Genomic DNA, 16,983 nt, shown 5'->3' on the forward strand with positions numbered 1-16,983 from the left:
AGACCAGATGGAGCTCGGTCTCTTCCTCAGATATTGCAAAGGTTCCAATTTATTTATATCCATGACTATCAAGGTATCGTTCACAGAATGACTGAATTCTCAAGACGGTCAGTTGTTCACACTTGTACTTATCGCCTAGAGTTGGCATGTGACTACAGCACTTACGCAGAATTTAGGGCAGAGTTTAGCTCTATGCTGAACAGTGGAGTGTGGGTAATGGACATGTTATAGATGTATCTGTACTCCAGTAACAATTCCTGGGTCTAACTTTCTTAGAAAGTTATGGTTTACTGTTCCCCCTAAAGAAAAAATGTCCCGTTTGGGCTTAATAGCAGCAAAAACAAATAAGAAGTAGTTTAGTAAAATTAAACAAATACAAATGGTGGGCAAAATGTTGTGGTGCTGAAAGACAGCTCCGCCATTCATCCAGTTATCATAAAAACATATCTAAATGACTAGAAATATACTGTAACACGTGCAGTTTGTTTGGAATTTGTAATTCCTTGGTTTGCCATTGTTTGTATTTTATTGCTGGAGCTTTAATAAGAAGGCCTCGGCCGGTACACTACAGTACCACATGGCTACTTACAGCAGATGTGCTCCAAACAAAAGTCAAATACAGTAGATCACGGACAAAAGGAATTTCAGATATTCAAAGGCAGACATCCTCTTGGAAAATCACTTTGAGCCTGTCAGGATCCACTGGATGCAAAGAGTCTGGTGCACGATACCATTCTGGTAAGTGAAACACAAGGAAGGTTTTCCATGGTAGAAATCTTGTCCATTGCTACCAGGTCTAATAGAATGGTTGTTCCACATGTTCATAACAGTGTCCAGTACATCCTATGGCATAAACAATAATTTAATCATAATTATTGCAGAAATAAACAAGAATAGTCTAGACTAGGTCAGGGATACCACATTACAATCAAATAGCCTACCCTGCTCTACATGTCCATTACTGTTTTAAGATTTGATTGAGTTTAAGTGTTGATATTTTACCTGAATTGGTAGAAGGGAACAGAATTTAATGAGACCCTTGTCAATGTCATCGCCAGTGAAACCCCCGTGGACTAAAATTTGTGAAACACATCCCTCTAGTAGTCAGCATTCTGTCTTCTATAGATCCCCCACCAGCTTTCAATCTGTTGATTTGCTATACTTGTTCCTTGCAACACACATGGTCCATGCACTGTACCCATGTCGTCTTCGTGGAGAAACTGCTTTAGTCTGTTCACATTTACATTTTCAGTCCCCAAATCAGACCTTACTATGTGGGTGCAACTGCCTCTTTCACTAACTGCATGGAAGAAGTACACAGCAATTACTCTTCGGTTATTGTTTGTGAAGTTTGCCTGCATGCAAATTACTGTATGTGACATGAAAACCCATCTATACAGCCGTTAATGCTAATGCCAAGTAGCTTAAATATATCATACGAGTCCAAATGCCATACAGTGGCTTGTGAAAGTATTCACCCCCTTGGCGTTTTTCCTATTTTGCTGCCTTACAACCTGGAATTAAAAAATATTTTTTGGGGGGTTTGTTTAATTACACAACATGCCTTACATTTTGAAGTAGCTTAATATTTTTTTATTGTGAAACAAACAAGAAATTAGACAAAAAAACTGAAAACTTGAGCGTGCATAACTATTCACCCCCCCAAAGTCAATACTTTGTAGAGCCACCTTTCGCAGCAATTACAGCTGCAAGTCTCTTGGGGTATGTCTCTATAAGCTTGGCACATCTAGCCACTGGGATTTTTGCCCATTCTTCAAGGCAAAACTGCTCCGGCTCCTTCAAGTTGGATGGGTTTCGCTAGTGTACAGCGATCTTTAAGTCATACCACAGATTCTCAATTGGATTGAGGTCTGGGCTTTGATTAGGCCATTCCATGACATTTAAATGTTTCCCCTTAAACCACTCAAGTGTTGCTTTAGCAGTATGCTTAGGGTCATTGTCCTGCTGGAAGGTGAACCTCCGCCCCAGTCTCAAATCTCTGGAAGACTGAAACAGGTTTCCCTCAAGAATTTCCCTGTAATTAGCGTCATCCATCATTCCTTCAATTCTGACCAGTTTCCCAGTCCCTGCGGATGAAAAACATCTCCGCAGCACGATGCTGACACCACCATGCTTCACTGTGGGGATGGTGTTCTCGGAGTGATGAGAGATGTTGGGTTTGCTCCAGACATAGCGTTTCCCATGATGGCTAAAACGCTCAATTTTAGTCTCATCTGACCAGAGAACCTTCTTCCATATGTTTGGGGAGACTCCCACATGCCTTTTGGCGAACACCAAATGTGTTTGCTTATTTTTTCTTTAAGCAATGTTTTTTTTTTCTGGCCACTTTTCCGTAAAGCCCAACTCTGTGGAGTGTATGGCTTAAAGTGGTCCTATGGACAGATACTCCAATCTCCGTTGTGGAGCTTTGCAGCTCCTTCAGGATTATCTTTGGTCTCTTTGATGCCTCTGATTAATGCCCTCCTTGCCTGGTCCGTGAGTTTTGGTGGGCAGCCCTCATGACAGGTTTGCCATATTCTTTCAATTTCTTAATAATGGATTTAATGGTGCTCCGTGGTGTGTTCAAAGTTTCTGATATTTTTTATAACCCAACCATGATCTGTACTTCTCCACAACTTTGTCCCTGACCTGTTTGGAGAGCTCCTTGGTCTTCATGGTGCCGCTTGCTTGATGGTGCCCCTTGCTTAGCGGTGTTGCAGACTCTGGGGCCTTTCAGAACAGGTATATATACTGAGATCATGTGACAGATCATGTGACACTTAGGTTGCACACAGGTGGACTTTATTTAACTAATTATGTGACTTCTGAAGGTAATTGGTTACACCAGATCTTATTTAGGGGCTTCATAGCAAAGGGGGTGAATACATATGCATGCACCACTTTTCCATGTTTTATTTTTTATACTTTTTTGAAACAAGTATATTTTTTTTCATTTCACCAATTTGGACTATTTTGTGTATGTCCATTACATAAAATCCAAATAAAAATCTATTTAAATTACAGGTTGTAATGCAAGGGGGATGAATACTTTTGCAAGTAATTAGGCCCGGGACACTATAGGGATGTCTCCTTGTCCTTTGACGTACTCCCTCTGTATGGAGATATGATTGTACTTCTCACACTATGGCTCTGGTAAGCCGTAACCCGGCCAATCGTTATCTTTAATGCACAAAAAAGAAATGGATGCGCTGATACACCATGGGCTCTGCTGCCTCAGCCATACTTTCAATCTATCATCAATATGTTGACTGCTGTTTACAGAGTTTATCTCGTGATCTCAACTAAACAACTTTTGTTATGTGGTGATCACAAGAAAAGGATCTTGTCATCTCATTAAAATCAGGGAATAATTGTTTAATTCATTTATCCTTTCTAGACTTCTGTACTAATCAACTATATGGCAAGAACATAATAATTTTGATCTGATTACATTGGTAAAATCACTGCTCTATTAAAATATATTAATCTTACGGTATTTCTCCAATGAAAAAACTGTGTGTCTTGTTTGCAATGAAACAGTCGCTGTTTGCAAAGAATTCAATCAGAGATTCAATCGTTTCTATTTACACTTTTATCCAACTGCTGGTGCTTGCTTCTATTTACAGTGCCTTCGGAAAGTATTCAGACCCCTTGACTTTTTGCACATTTTGTTAGGTTACAGCCTTATTCTAAAATGTATTTAAAAAAACATTTCTCATCAATCTACACACAATACCCAATAATGACAAAGCAAAAACAGGTCTTAAGAAGAGTTTGCTAATTTATTAAAAACAAAAAACTGAAATATCACATTTACATAAGTTTTCAGACCTTTTACTCACTACTTTGTTGGAGCACCTTTGGCAACAACTACAACCTCCAGTCGTCTTGGGTATGACGCTATAAGCTTTGTACACTTGTATTTGGGGAGTTTCTCCCATTATTCTTTGCAGATCCTCTCAAGCTCTGTCAGGTTGGATGGGAAGCGTTGCTGCACAGCTATTTTCAGGTCTCTCTAATGATGTTAGATCGGGCTCAAGTCCGGATTCTGACTGGGCCACTCAAGGACATTCAGAGACTTGTCCCAAAGCGTTGTCTTGGCTGTGTGCTTAGTTTCATTGTCTTGTTGGAAGATTAACCTTCTCCCCAGTCTGAGGTCCTGAGGGCTCTGGAGCAGGTTTTCATCAAGGATCTTTCTGTACTTTGCTCCGTTCATCTTTGCATTGATCCTGACTAGTCTCCCAGTGCCTGCCGCTGAAAAACATCCCCACAGCATGATGCTGCCACCACCATGCTTCACCATAGGGATGGTGCCAGGTTTCCTCCAGACGTAAACCTTGGCATTCAGGCCAAAGAGTTCAATCTTGGTTTCATCAGACCAGAGAATCTTGTTTGTCATGGTCTGAGAGTCCTTTAGGTGCCTTTTGGCAAACTCCAAGGGGTCTGTCAAGTGCCTTTTACTGAGGAGTGGCTTCTGTCTGGTCACTCTACAATAAAGGTCTGTTTGGTGAAGTGCTGCAGAGATGGTTGTTCTTCTGGAAGGTTCTCCCATCTCCACAGAGGAACTCTAGAGCTCTGTCAGAGTGATCATCGGGTTCTTGGTCACCTCCCTGACCAAGGCCCTTCTCCCCCGATTGTTCAGTTTGGGGTGGGCGGCCAGCTCAAGGAAGAGTCTTGGTGGTTCCAAACTTCTTCCATTTAAGAGTGATGGAGGCCAATGTGTTCTGGGGACTTTCAATGCTGCAGACATGTTTTGGTACCCTTCCCCAGATCTGTGCCTCAACACAATCCTGTCTCGGAGCTCTACGGACAATTCCTTTGACCTCATGGCTTGTTTTTTTCTCTGACATGCACTGTCAACTGTGAGACCTCATATAGACAGGTGTGTGCCTTTCCAATTCATGACCAATCAGTTGAATTTACCACAGGTGGCCTCCAATCAAGTTGTAAAAACATTCCAAGGATCATCAATGAAACAGGATGTACCTGAGCTCAATTTCAAATCTCATCGCAAAGGGTCTGAATATTTATGTAAATAAGGTTTTTCTGTATTTAATTTGTAATACATTTGCACAATTTTTTTTCTGTTTTCACTTTGTCTTTATGGGGTATTGTGTGTAGATAGTTGAGGATTCTTTATTTATTTAATCCATTTTAGAATAAGGCTGTAACGTAACAAAATGTGGGAAAAAATCAAGGGGTCTGTGTACTTTACGAAGGCTCTGTATGTATCATTTAACCACTGTAGTTTGAGATTCTTGTTTCCTTTCGTTATGCCTTTAGAATTTTCTGAGTCCCCGTGTGTGTAACTCAAATGTGTATTTGACTCTGGATTGTGAAGCTGTGAAACATATCAACAAGAGAAAGAATCAAATCAATCTTATCTTATAGCCTAAGTTCTCTTCATTATATGTGTTATCACTCCTCATGCCATGAAGGAGAAAACAATACCAGCATTAAACTTTGATTGAATGAAAGTATATCAATGCATTTGAATCATGACGGTCATATGATAGAAAAGTAAAAACAACTGTGATTCCGATTCATGTTTGTCCGATAAGAGGAAATCTTAGCACTTCTCACACATAACATAGGCCTAAACAAAACATAGAAAACACAGCAGGAAACAAACAACATGAACAGTCAGACAAATACCTTTCCTACCATCCCACCCCACTCCACACCTGCCCATATGGGGATGAAACTCCCCCCAAAGCATGTGCGCAACATTTAATTGGCTGATTTCTCTGAGCTGATGGGAGATCAGAGCAGTGGTAGAGTGGGTGGTCTGCGCTGGAGATCATGTGGCGGGCTTTGCGCTGTATAGGGCGTTCGTTCAGTAGGTGAGGAGGATCCAATCAGTTTAGATGCAGTGAAAAAATTAAATAGTAGGCCTATAGGCTACTCCAGTGACATTTTTATTTATTTAAATAGGCTAGTTAAAACCTGTTGGGGCCACCCCTTCCCGTTCTTATCCCGGTAACGGGATTGCTTGACAAGATACATGGCGCGAAATTCAAAACAGCAAAAATCGAATATAGTAATATTTCAACCGGACCATTCCTGTGTCTTGAAAAACATTTTGGAACAGAGCTCACTCTCTCTTGAACGCGCGCCAATGAAGTGATGTCATTCCCTGGGTTACCAACTTCCCAGCCTTCTCATTTGGTCTCTGTTCATCTTAGACGCCTCAAACAACTTTCTAAAGACTGTTGACATCTAGTGGAAGCCTTAGGAAGTGCAAAATGAATCCTTAGTCACTGTGTGTTCCATTGGCAATGACTTGAAAAAAGTACAGCCACAAGATTTTCATTTCCTGCTTGTATTTTTCTCAGGTTTTTGCCTGCCATATGAGTTCTGTTATACTTACAGACACCATTCAAACAGTTTTAGAAACTTCAGAGTGTTTTCTATCCAAATCTACTAATAATATGCATATTCTAGTTTCTGGGCCAGAGTAGTAACCTGTTCAAATTGGGTACGTTTTTCATCCGGCCGTGAAAACACTGCCCCCAGCCCCAACAGGTTTTAAGAACACATTTTTATTTACAATGACAGCCTAGGAACAATGGGTTGCCTTGTTCAGGGGCAGAACGACAGGTTTTTACCTTATCAGCTAGGGGATTTGATCTAGCAATCTTTCAGTGACTGGCCCAACAATTTAACCACTAGGCTATCGGCCGCCTATACATATCTTCAAAACATACAGTGCGAAACTTGAAAGTAGTTGTGGTTCTCACGATCAAGCGAAATGATACAATGATAACTTGTGCACCAGTGATCTGTGGAAAGGAAACGACGCGATATATAGCGTATGTCACGTTCTGACCAGTAAAGGGGTTATTTGTTATTGTAGTTTGGTCAGGACGTGGCAGGGGGTGTTTGTTTTATGTAGTTCGGGGTTTGTTGGGTTATGTTATTATGTAAGAGGGGTGTTTGTTTAGAGTGTTCCTGGGTTTTTGGACTATGTTCTTGTTAGTTTATTTTCTATGTTAGTTCTAGTCGTTCTATGTCTATGTTTAGTTAATGGGGTTGACCTTCAATTGGAAGCAGCTGCTCCTCGTTGCTTCTAATTGAAGGTCTTATTTAAGAGGGGTGTTTTTTCTATGGGATTTGTGGGTAGTTGTCTCCTGTTTAGTGTCTGAGCACCTGATAGGACTGTTAATGTCGTTCGTTCGTTCGTTCGGTCGGTCGTTCGTTCGTATTTTTTGTATTTTTTGTATACGTGATTTGTTTGTTTTTCCTTCTTCACATTAAAAAGAAGATGAGTATACACGTTCCCGCTGCGTTTTGGTCTGATCCTTACGACACCCATTACAGCGTAACAACTTCACGCACAGATGTGAGATTTTTTTTCGCTAGAGAAGCAATTGTCCTCTTAAATTGTAATTCAAAGTTGCACATGAAAATATTTAGCATCATATGACGGTCTGCTCTGCCATTCCTCCCCTTTACACCGGGGCTTCCAATAATATAGGGCTGCTGTAAGACCTAAATGGGAAAATAATGGACCCATGAAATAACTATAAAATAGCTCACCACCACCATGAGTTGTATATATTTAAGGTATTTGTTGAATGGGGACGACAACCCTTCTGAAAATACATTTAAATCATGTTTTAATTCAATTTTTTCCACCCTACTCAATGTATTCATTGTATTCCATTTCAAATTTGGCTCTCAGTGTGACTTTACTTCCGGGCTATTATGACGCGTCTGGCAGTTCTTTCTCTGTATGTTACTAGCTAAATATATGGGTCTGGTACTAAACAAGAGAGATGTTGCCATAACCAGAGCTTGTTGTCATAGAAACTAAACTGTCTCCAGGGCAGTTTCATTGTTTGGTGTAGATACAGTATGGCCCTTATTCTTTTCAGTCAATGTCAATCACATGGTTGTTTTGACTTTACCATGGTGACGGTGTTGAGAAAATCCATCCACCAGTACACCAGGCTCCCTGTGGATAAAGCACAGTAGGGTGGGCCTCATTCCAGCAGAGAACGAAAGACTACATAGGAAGTTTTTAAATCAGCTTTTTATTAAAGTTTTGACTTTATAATCGATACTGACAACATGTCATTTGAGGCTTGACAAATCTTGTTTTGTAGCTGAAGCGTTCTCTTATTAATCGTGTTAAGAAGATGACAAAGATGTTATTTCATGGCAATCATGAAGGGCTCTGTGTGCGGCTTGTTCCGTGGAATGTCGTCGAAGACAACATAGATATTGTGCACAGATTATATGTCAGGGGAAAGAAACAAATGGGATATTGGCTAGCAGAAACTGGATGTGAGTTAACAAGGAGAAAGGGTATTTTAGAGGTTAATGACCAATTAAATCAATCTCTCACCAAGCATTTGGGGATTTTATAACAGGCATGAAACTGATTTTATGGTACAGTATTTCACATAATTTCATAGTGAGAGGTTATGCACAAATAAGCTAGTTTAAAGCGGCAGGTAGCCTATACTGGTTAGAGTGTTGGGACAGTAATCGAAAGGTCGCTGGCTCGAATCGCCAAGCAACCTCTTAGCGCACGGATCCTGTTATAGGGATCAAAATTGACAACATCCGATAAAGCTGGAGCGCGCCAAATTCAAATGACAAAATCGTAATATTAAACATTCATGAACATACAAGTGTCCTACATAATTTAAAAGCTTAACTTCTTGTTAATCCAGCCGTTTTGTCAGATTTCAAAAAGGCTTTACGGCGAAAGCATACCATGCGATTATCTGAGGACAGCGTCCCACACACAAAAGCATTAAAAACATTTTCCAAACCAGCCCAGGCGTCACAAAAGTCAGAAATAGCGATAAAATAAATCACTTACCTTTGAAGATCTTCCTCTGTTTGCAATCCCAAGGGTCACGGCTACACATGAAATGGTTGTTTTGTTCTTTATATCCCATAAATATCAGTTTAGTTGCTGCGTTTGATTCAGTAATCCACCCGTTCCACTAGTTCAACATGCATACAAAGGAATCCCAAAAGTTACCAATAAACTTCGTCCAAACAAGACGTTTCTAATCAATCCTCAGATAGCCTAATATGTAAATAAACTATAACATTTAAGACGGAGAATATTGTGTTCATTACTGGAGATAAATAACGAAGTGCGCGCCCTCATTTACGCACGCCACAAGACTACAGTCCAAATGAGAGCCACTTTGAAAAACTACAAATTCTAGCTCATATTTCAAAAAACAAGCCTGAAGCCCATTCTAAACACTGTTGACATCTAGTGGAAGCCATAGGAACTGCAATCTGGGAGATATTCCTTTGATTTTCCCCTAAACAAGCATTTGAAATGGCAGTCACCTCAATAAAAAAATTCTGGATGGATTTTCATCGGATTTTCGCCTGCCATATCAGTTCTGATATAATCACAGACATTATTTTAACAGTTCAGAGTGTTTTCTATCCCATGCTACCAATTATATGCATGTCATGTCTGTTGTTGGAATGAGACCAAGGTGCAGCGTGGTAGGCGTACATTTTCTTTTATCAACAATGACACCGGGAAAAACAACAATAAACGAAAATGAACGTAAAGCTACATGCAGTGCAGAAAGCAACTACACACAAACAAGATCCCACAATCACAGGTGGGAAAAAGGGCTGCCTAAGTATGATCCCCAATCAGAGACAACGATAAACAGCTGCCTCTGATTGGGAACCATACTAGGCCAACAAAGAAATAGAAACATAGATATGCCCACCCAAGTCACACCTTAACCTCACAACATAGAGAATAAAAAAGGCTCTCTAAGGTCAGGGCGTGACAGTACCCCCCCCCCCCCCCCCCGAAAGGTGCGGCCTCAGGCCGCAAACCTGAACCTATAGGGGAGGGTCCGGGTGGGCAGCTCCTCTCGGTGGAGGCTCCGGTGCGAGACGCAGACCTCGCTCCACTTGAGGCTCCCCCCACTTCTGTGGAACCGGACCGTGGATCGTCGCAGGAGGCTCTGGATTGGGAAACCCCGCTGGAGGCTCTGAACTGCCGACCGTCGCTGAAGGCTCTGGACTGCCGACCGTCGCTGGAGGCTCTGGACTGCCGACCGTCGCTGGAGGCTCTGGACTGCCGACCATCGCTGGAGGCTCTGGACTGCAGACCTTCGCTGGAGGCTCTGGATTGCCTACCATCGCTGGAAGCTCTGGACTGCCGACCGTCGCTGGAGGCTCTGGACTGCTGACCGTCGCTGGAGGCTCTGGACTGCCTACCGTCGCTGGAGGCTCTGGACTGCCGAACGTCGCTGGAGTTTCTGGACTGCCGACCGTCGCTGGAGGCTCCAGACTGGGGACCGTAGCTGGAGGCTCCGGACTGGGAACCCTCGCAGGCGGCTCCGGACTGGGAACCCCCGCTGGAGGCTCTAGACTGCAGACCGTCGCTGTAGACTCTGTGCCATGGATCTTCACTGCAGGCTTCGCGCCATGGATCATCACTGCAGGCTCCGGGCCATGGATCATCACTGGAGGCTTCGGGCCATGGATCATCACTGGAGGCTTCGGGCCATGGATCATCACTGGAGGCTTCGGGCCATGGATCATCATTGGAGGCTTCGGGCCATGGATCATCACTGCAGGCTTCGTGCCATGGATCATCACTGCAGGCTTCGTGCCATGGATCATCACTGCAGGCTTCGTGCCATGGATCATCACTGCAGGCTTCGGACCATGGATCATCACTGGAGGCTTTGTGCCATGGATCATCACTGGAGGCTTCTTGCCATGAATCATCACTGCAGGCTTCGTGCCATGAATCATCACTGGAGGCTTGGTGCGTGGAGCCGGCACAGAGCATACCAGGCTGGGGAGATGCACTGGAGACTGGGTGCGTGGAGCAGGCACAGGGCGTACCAGGCTGGGGAGACACACTGGAGACCGGATGCGCGGAGCTGGCACAGGATATACTGGGCCGTGGAGGCGCACTGGAGGTCTGGAGCGTAGAGCTGCCACAACCCGTCCTGGCTGGATGCTCACTTTAGCCTGGCAAGTGCGGGGCGCTGGCACAGGACGCACTAGGCTGTGCTACATACCGTATTACATTGTTGAGCAAAATATAAATATTATGTACTGTAGCAACCATATTCAATTGGTGTGGCTCATTTAAGTTCTCTTTAAATCTATGGACTGTAAGTCCATGTCACAGCATCGGAGAAGCTACAACACTCAGTAACAACAAATAAAACACCTAAATAACAACTACTGTATTGGCCGAGTACCATCTCACAACGCCGTCGGGCTGAATTCAGAAACCGAAAAGAGTTTGTATGCATATATTTTAGCAGCAATAAATAATAATCACATGCCATAGAGACACAATAAGTCATTCATATTTGAGAGGATTGACAACAACAGACATCCAGTCAGTAGAACAGCAATGGTGATTTTTAAGGCCATGGACTCTAGTGAGAGCCGTAGCACAATCGAGGCTAGCGCTGGCTTTGATTCCTCTAAGCAGCTAGGTTATTCCACAGCAGAGGATGGGGGGATGAACATGCCGGCAGAAGAGATCGGCGGAGGTGGAGGGAGAGAGAGGGAAAACGCTGAGGGACACATAAAAGCCTAGATGAGGCAGTGAGGTGGAAAGTTGAGGCCGGATGTAGTGTTGTAATACCTTTCTCCCGAGTTGGCTCTTTGCGAAGCATGTAGACAGCTCACGCTGTGAGAGCACTTTGACTGTTGTTCTGAATTGCCCTGCTACCTTGTCTCTTAGCTACTCAGGTTGCTATGGTATACATATAGCCAGGCTGCATATAGGTGTTGGTTCAACATTAGCTAGCTTGCAGAATCGGTGGCTACTCTATAGGCATTAGAATGAAATAGCATACATAGGGCAAGAGTCCCGTTGAACTTCTGATTAGCTAGGAGGGTTTCAAAAGGCTCCAATCTCCCATGCCACGGTGAGATTGTGCTCACAGTGTCACTAGCCATCTCTACAAAGGGCAAATGAAGAGATAGAGTAAGAGAAAAACTCAAAGGGAACACATCAAGCCTCCATTGTGTGACTTGTTTTTTCTCCCCTTTTCATTCCCCTGGGTTATTTGGAATAAAAGGCTGATATCTTTGATGTGGTAGGGAGAGATGCAGGAGGGTGGTGAACTGGACACATTAACGAAAAGAAGGGACCCAGGGGTCCAGACACTCAGGTTTAAATTCCTTTTATAGCAGGATAGACTGTGTGACTGCATCCCAAATTATACCCAATTCCCTCAGTAGTGCACTACTTTTGACAAGAGCCTTATGGGGAAGCCCGAAATAGGGAATATGGTGCCATTAAATTGCACATTTTGGGATGTAGCCAGTGTATGAGAAGACGATGTGAGTAAGCTTTGGCCAGGCGAAGAAGTAGAGGACTCAGTGGAGCTTGCAGTCTCATCCTCGGTAAAAGCTCAAAGCTATAGTGATGTAGAAGCCGACCCCACCGCAATGACTATGCTTTGACAAACACACACACACACACACACACACACACACACACACACACACACACACACACACACACACACACACACACACACACACACACACACACACACACACACACACACACACACACACACACACACACACACACACACACACAGGCGCCTATACGCATGCACACACACGCTCCAGTGAACCCTCATTAACTTCACTGAACCATACCTAATGATTTAAAAAGCACATTCGTACATAACAGGTGATTTTGCAGAGGTGCTGCAATTTACTGAAACAGGTGACTTTGCAGAGGTGCTGCAATTTACTGAAACCTCGACTCTGTGATTTGTCACTGTACTTTGAGTTCTATTATTTCAGAGATGTGTGTTTCGTAATCATAGATGGATGGCTATAGTATTTGTTTCAAATGCCCTTTAATCATCTTTAAATATCGTGGGCAGTAAGTGTCATAACCACAGGAGGATGGCGGCACCTTAATAGGGGAGGACGGGCTTGTGGTAATGACTGGAGCGGAATCAGCGGAATGGTATCAAATACATCAAACACATGGTTCTCCGCTCAGCAGCCTCCACTGGTCATAACATGAAATGCATGACATGTCATTCATATTAGATTATATGTAATTTGTTGTAGAATTCTATGCACTTGGCATGCCAATTTCAATATACACGGTATTTTATTGCAATGACAAACAAGGTGACCCTAACTCCTGTTCAATAACACTGACTATATCTTTCAGAAAATTGTCAGAATTGACCCCTTCCTTTTAGGGCAATAACACAGGCATTAGCAATGACTAGAATGGGATTCACAAGGTAATATACTTCAATATGATATAATATGATATGATGTAACATTAGGCAATCTCTCTTCTTTAACTTCAATGCAGGTGCGTCTGGTGGTGGAGTTGTTGTGGCCTCTCTTCCTGTTCTTAATCCTCGTCAGGGTGAGATCAACCAATCAACCCATTTATCAGGGCGGATGTAAGTAGAACAGTCCAACTTTAAGCAAATTACAACTTATAAAGGCTTTATAAAGCATGTAAACTCCTCTCACTGTCAACTGCGTTTATTTTCAGCAAACTTCAGCAAACTTGTAAATATTTGTATGAACATAACAAGATTCAACAACTGAGACATAAACTGAACAAGCTCCACAGACATGTGACTAACAGAAATGGAATAATGTGTCCCTGAACAAAGGGGGTAAACATCTAAAGTAACAGTCAGTATCTGGTGTGGCCAACAGCTGCATTAAGTACTGCAGTGCATCTCCTCCTCATGGACGGCACCAGATTTGCCAGTTCTTGCTGTGAGATGTTACCCCACTCTTCCACCAAGGCACCTGCAAGTTCCCAGGCATTTGTGGGGGGAATGGCCCTAGCCCTTACCCTCCGATCCAACAGGTCCCAGACGTGCTCAATGGGATTGAGATCCGGGCTCTTCGCTGGCCAGGGCAGAACACTGACACTCCTGTCTTGCAGGAAATCACGCACAGAACAAGCAGTATGGCTGGTGGCATTGTCATGCTGGAGGGTCATGTCAGGATGAGCCTGCAGGAAGGGAGGAGGATGTCTTCCCCTTGTTGCCATCCTGTACCTGTCCCGCAGGTGTGATGTTCGGATGTACCGATCCTGTACAGGTGTTCTTACACCTGGTCTGCCACTGCGAGGATGATCAGCTGTCCGTCCTGTCTCCCTGTAGTGCTGTCTTAGGCGTTTCACAATACGGACATTGCAATTTATTGCCCTGGCCACATCTGCAGTCCTCATGCCTCCTTGCAGCATGCCTAAGGCACGTTCACGCAGATGAGCAGGGACCCTGGGCATCTTTCTATTGGTGTTTTTCAGAGTCAGTAGAAAGGCCTCTTTAGTCTCCTAAGTTTTCATAACTGTGACCTTAATTGTCTACCGTCTGTAAGCTGTCCGTGTCTTAACGACCGTTCCACAGGTGCATATTCATTAATTGTTTATGGTTCATTGAACAAGCATGAGAAACAGTGTTTAAACCCTATACAATGAAGATCTGTGAAGTTATTTACATTTTTACGAATTATCTTTGAAAGACAGTGTCCTGAAAAATTGACGTTTCTTTTTTTGCTAAGTTTATTAAGTATTTCCAAAATATATAGACGTTCCGAAAATTGTCTATAAACTCACAAATCATTATACTCTAAAGCCCCCATACTCAACAGGCGGATCGTGGGCTGGATCTGGACCCAGAACGTGGTCAATACGGACCGAGGGTCCCGATTTAATTCAACCCCTGCTATCATATGAACACACATAAGACATGGCAAAATGTGTAGAATTTCAGGAAATTAGCATTAAAACTGCTAAATGTTCTCTCCGCCAACAAGAAGGATGTGAACTGTTTGTGGTCACATGGGTTGTGAGGTGGTTTGTTAATATTCTGATAAATGATGATATCCATTCGAACCTTTGCTACCTAGGAAATTTGTGTGACTGGACCTTCTCAAATAGTACTTGAGTACACCTGCTATAAAGGGTGCATAAAGGGTGACATACTAGCTTCCTTTGTATGCCAAAATGTGAAATAATTCACTATGACATTGTCCCCCAAAAACGTCATCCAATGCACTCCAATCACAACATTTCTAATCATGAAATGCAAGCTTGTCACTTCCTTTCTGCATCTTCTTCTGTAACTTGGTCACCTGAAAAAAAAAGCAATGTCGCCGTGGCCCAGCACACACTGTTCAGTATCAACCCCCTTACAAACTCTCATTAGTATGTAGTACATTTTAGGACACCCCTACTCCCTAGATACACACAGTGCATTCGGAAAGTATTCAGACCCCTTCACATTTTCCACATTCCGATACGTTACAGCCTTATTCTAAAATTGATTAAATACACATTGTTGCTCATCAATCTACACAGAATACCCCATAATGACAAAGCAAAAACAGGTTTTTATAAATGTTTGCTAATTTATACAAATAAATATACAGAAATACCTTATTTACATAAGTATTCAGAACCTTTGCTATGAGACTTGAAATTGAGCTCAGGTGCATCCTGTTTCTACAACTTGATTGGAGCCCACCTCTGGTAAATTCAATTGATTGGACATTATTTGAAAAGGCACACACCTGTCTATATAAGGTCCCACAGTTGACAGTGCATGTCTGAAAAAAAAAACAAGCCATGGGGTCAAAGGAATTCTCCGTAGAGCTCTGAGACAGGATTGTGTGGAGGCACAGATCTGGGGAAGGGTACCAAAGCATTTATGCAGAATTGAAGGTCCCCAAGAACACATTGGCCTCCATAATTCCAAAATGGAAGAAGTTTGGAACCACCAGAGCTGGCCACCTGGCCAAGCTGAGCAATCGGGGGAAAAGGTCCTTGGTCAGGGAGGCGACCAAGAACTCGATGGTCACTCTGACAAAGCTCCAGAGTTCCTCTGTGGAGATGGGAGAACCTTCCAGAAGGACAACCGTCTCTGCAGCACTCCACCAATCAGGCCTTTATGGTAGAGTGGCTAGACGTAAGCCACTCCTCAGTAAAAGGCACATGACAGCCAGCTTGGAGTTTGCCAAAAGCCACCTAAAGGACTCTCAGACCATGAGAAACAAGATTCTCCGGCCTGATGAAACCAAGATTGAATTCTTTGGCCTGAATATCAAGCGTCACGTCTGGAGGAAACCTGGCACTATCCCTACTGTGAAGCATGGTGTGTGGCAGCATCATGCTGTGGGGATGTTTTTCAGCGGCAGGGACTGGGAGACTAGTCAGGATTGAGGGAAAGATGAACGGAGCAAAGTACAGAGAGATCCTTGATGAAAACGTGCTCCAGAGTGCTCAGGACCTCAGACTGGGGAGAAGGTTCACCTTCCAACAGGACAACGACCCTAAGACCTGAAAATAGCTGTGCAGCAACAACCCCATCCAACCTGACAGGGCTTGAGAGGAGCTGCAGAGAAGAATGGGAGAAAATACAGATGTGCCAAGCTTGTACCCAAGAAGACTCAAGGCTGTAATCGCTGCCAAAGGTGCTTCAGCAAAGTACTGAGTAAAGGGTCTGAATACTTATGTATACTTATGTGCAAACATTTCTAAAAACCTGTTTTTTGCTTAGTGATTATGGGGTATTGTGTGTAGATTGATGAGGAGAAAAACAATTTCATCAATTTTAGAATAAGGCTGTAACGTATCAAAATGTGAAGGGGTCTGAATACTTTCCAAATGCACTGTTAGTAGGGACATTTGGCATGGTGAGTAAGGATGTCCTAAAATGCATACCATACTGGTTGTGAGTTCTCCAATGAAATGTCAAATTCAACTATCAATGTGGCCAAGTGCCTATGCAAGATGACTGCCAAGCCAGCTGATGGGTCAGGTGGTCATCAGCTGACCATATTAAGATGGATGAGACAGAACACACAGACACACACCAATCAATTCACTAAATTGTAAATGAGAACTTGTTCTCAACTTGCCTACCTGGTTAAATAAAGGTGAAATAAATAAAAAATAAATAAATATAATGGAAGCCAGCATCTGAGGACATTGCAGCAAAT

Source organism: Salmo salar, chromosome 07 (assembly GCF_965601325.2).
Source record: "Salmo salar chromosome 07, fSalSal1, whole genome shotgun sequence".
Classification (NCBI taxonomy): Eukaryota; Metazoa; Chordata; class Actinopteri; order Salmoniformes; family Salmonidae; genus Salmo; species Salmo salar.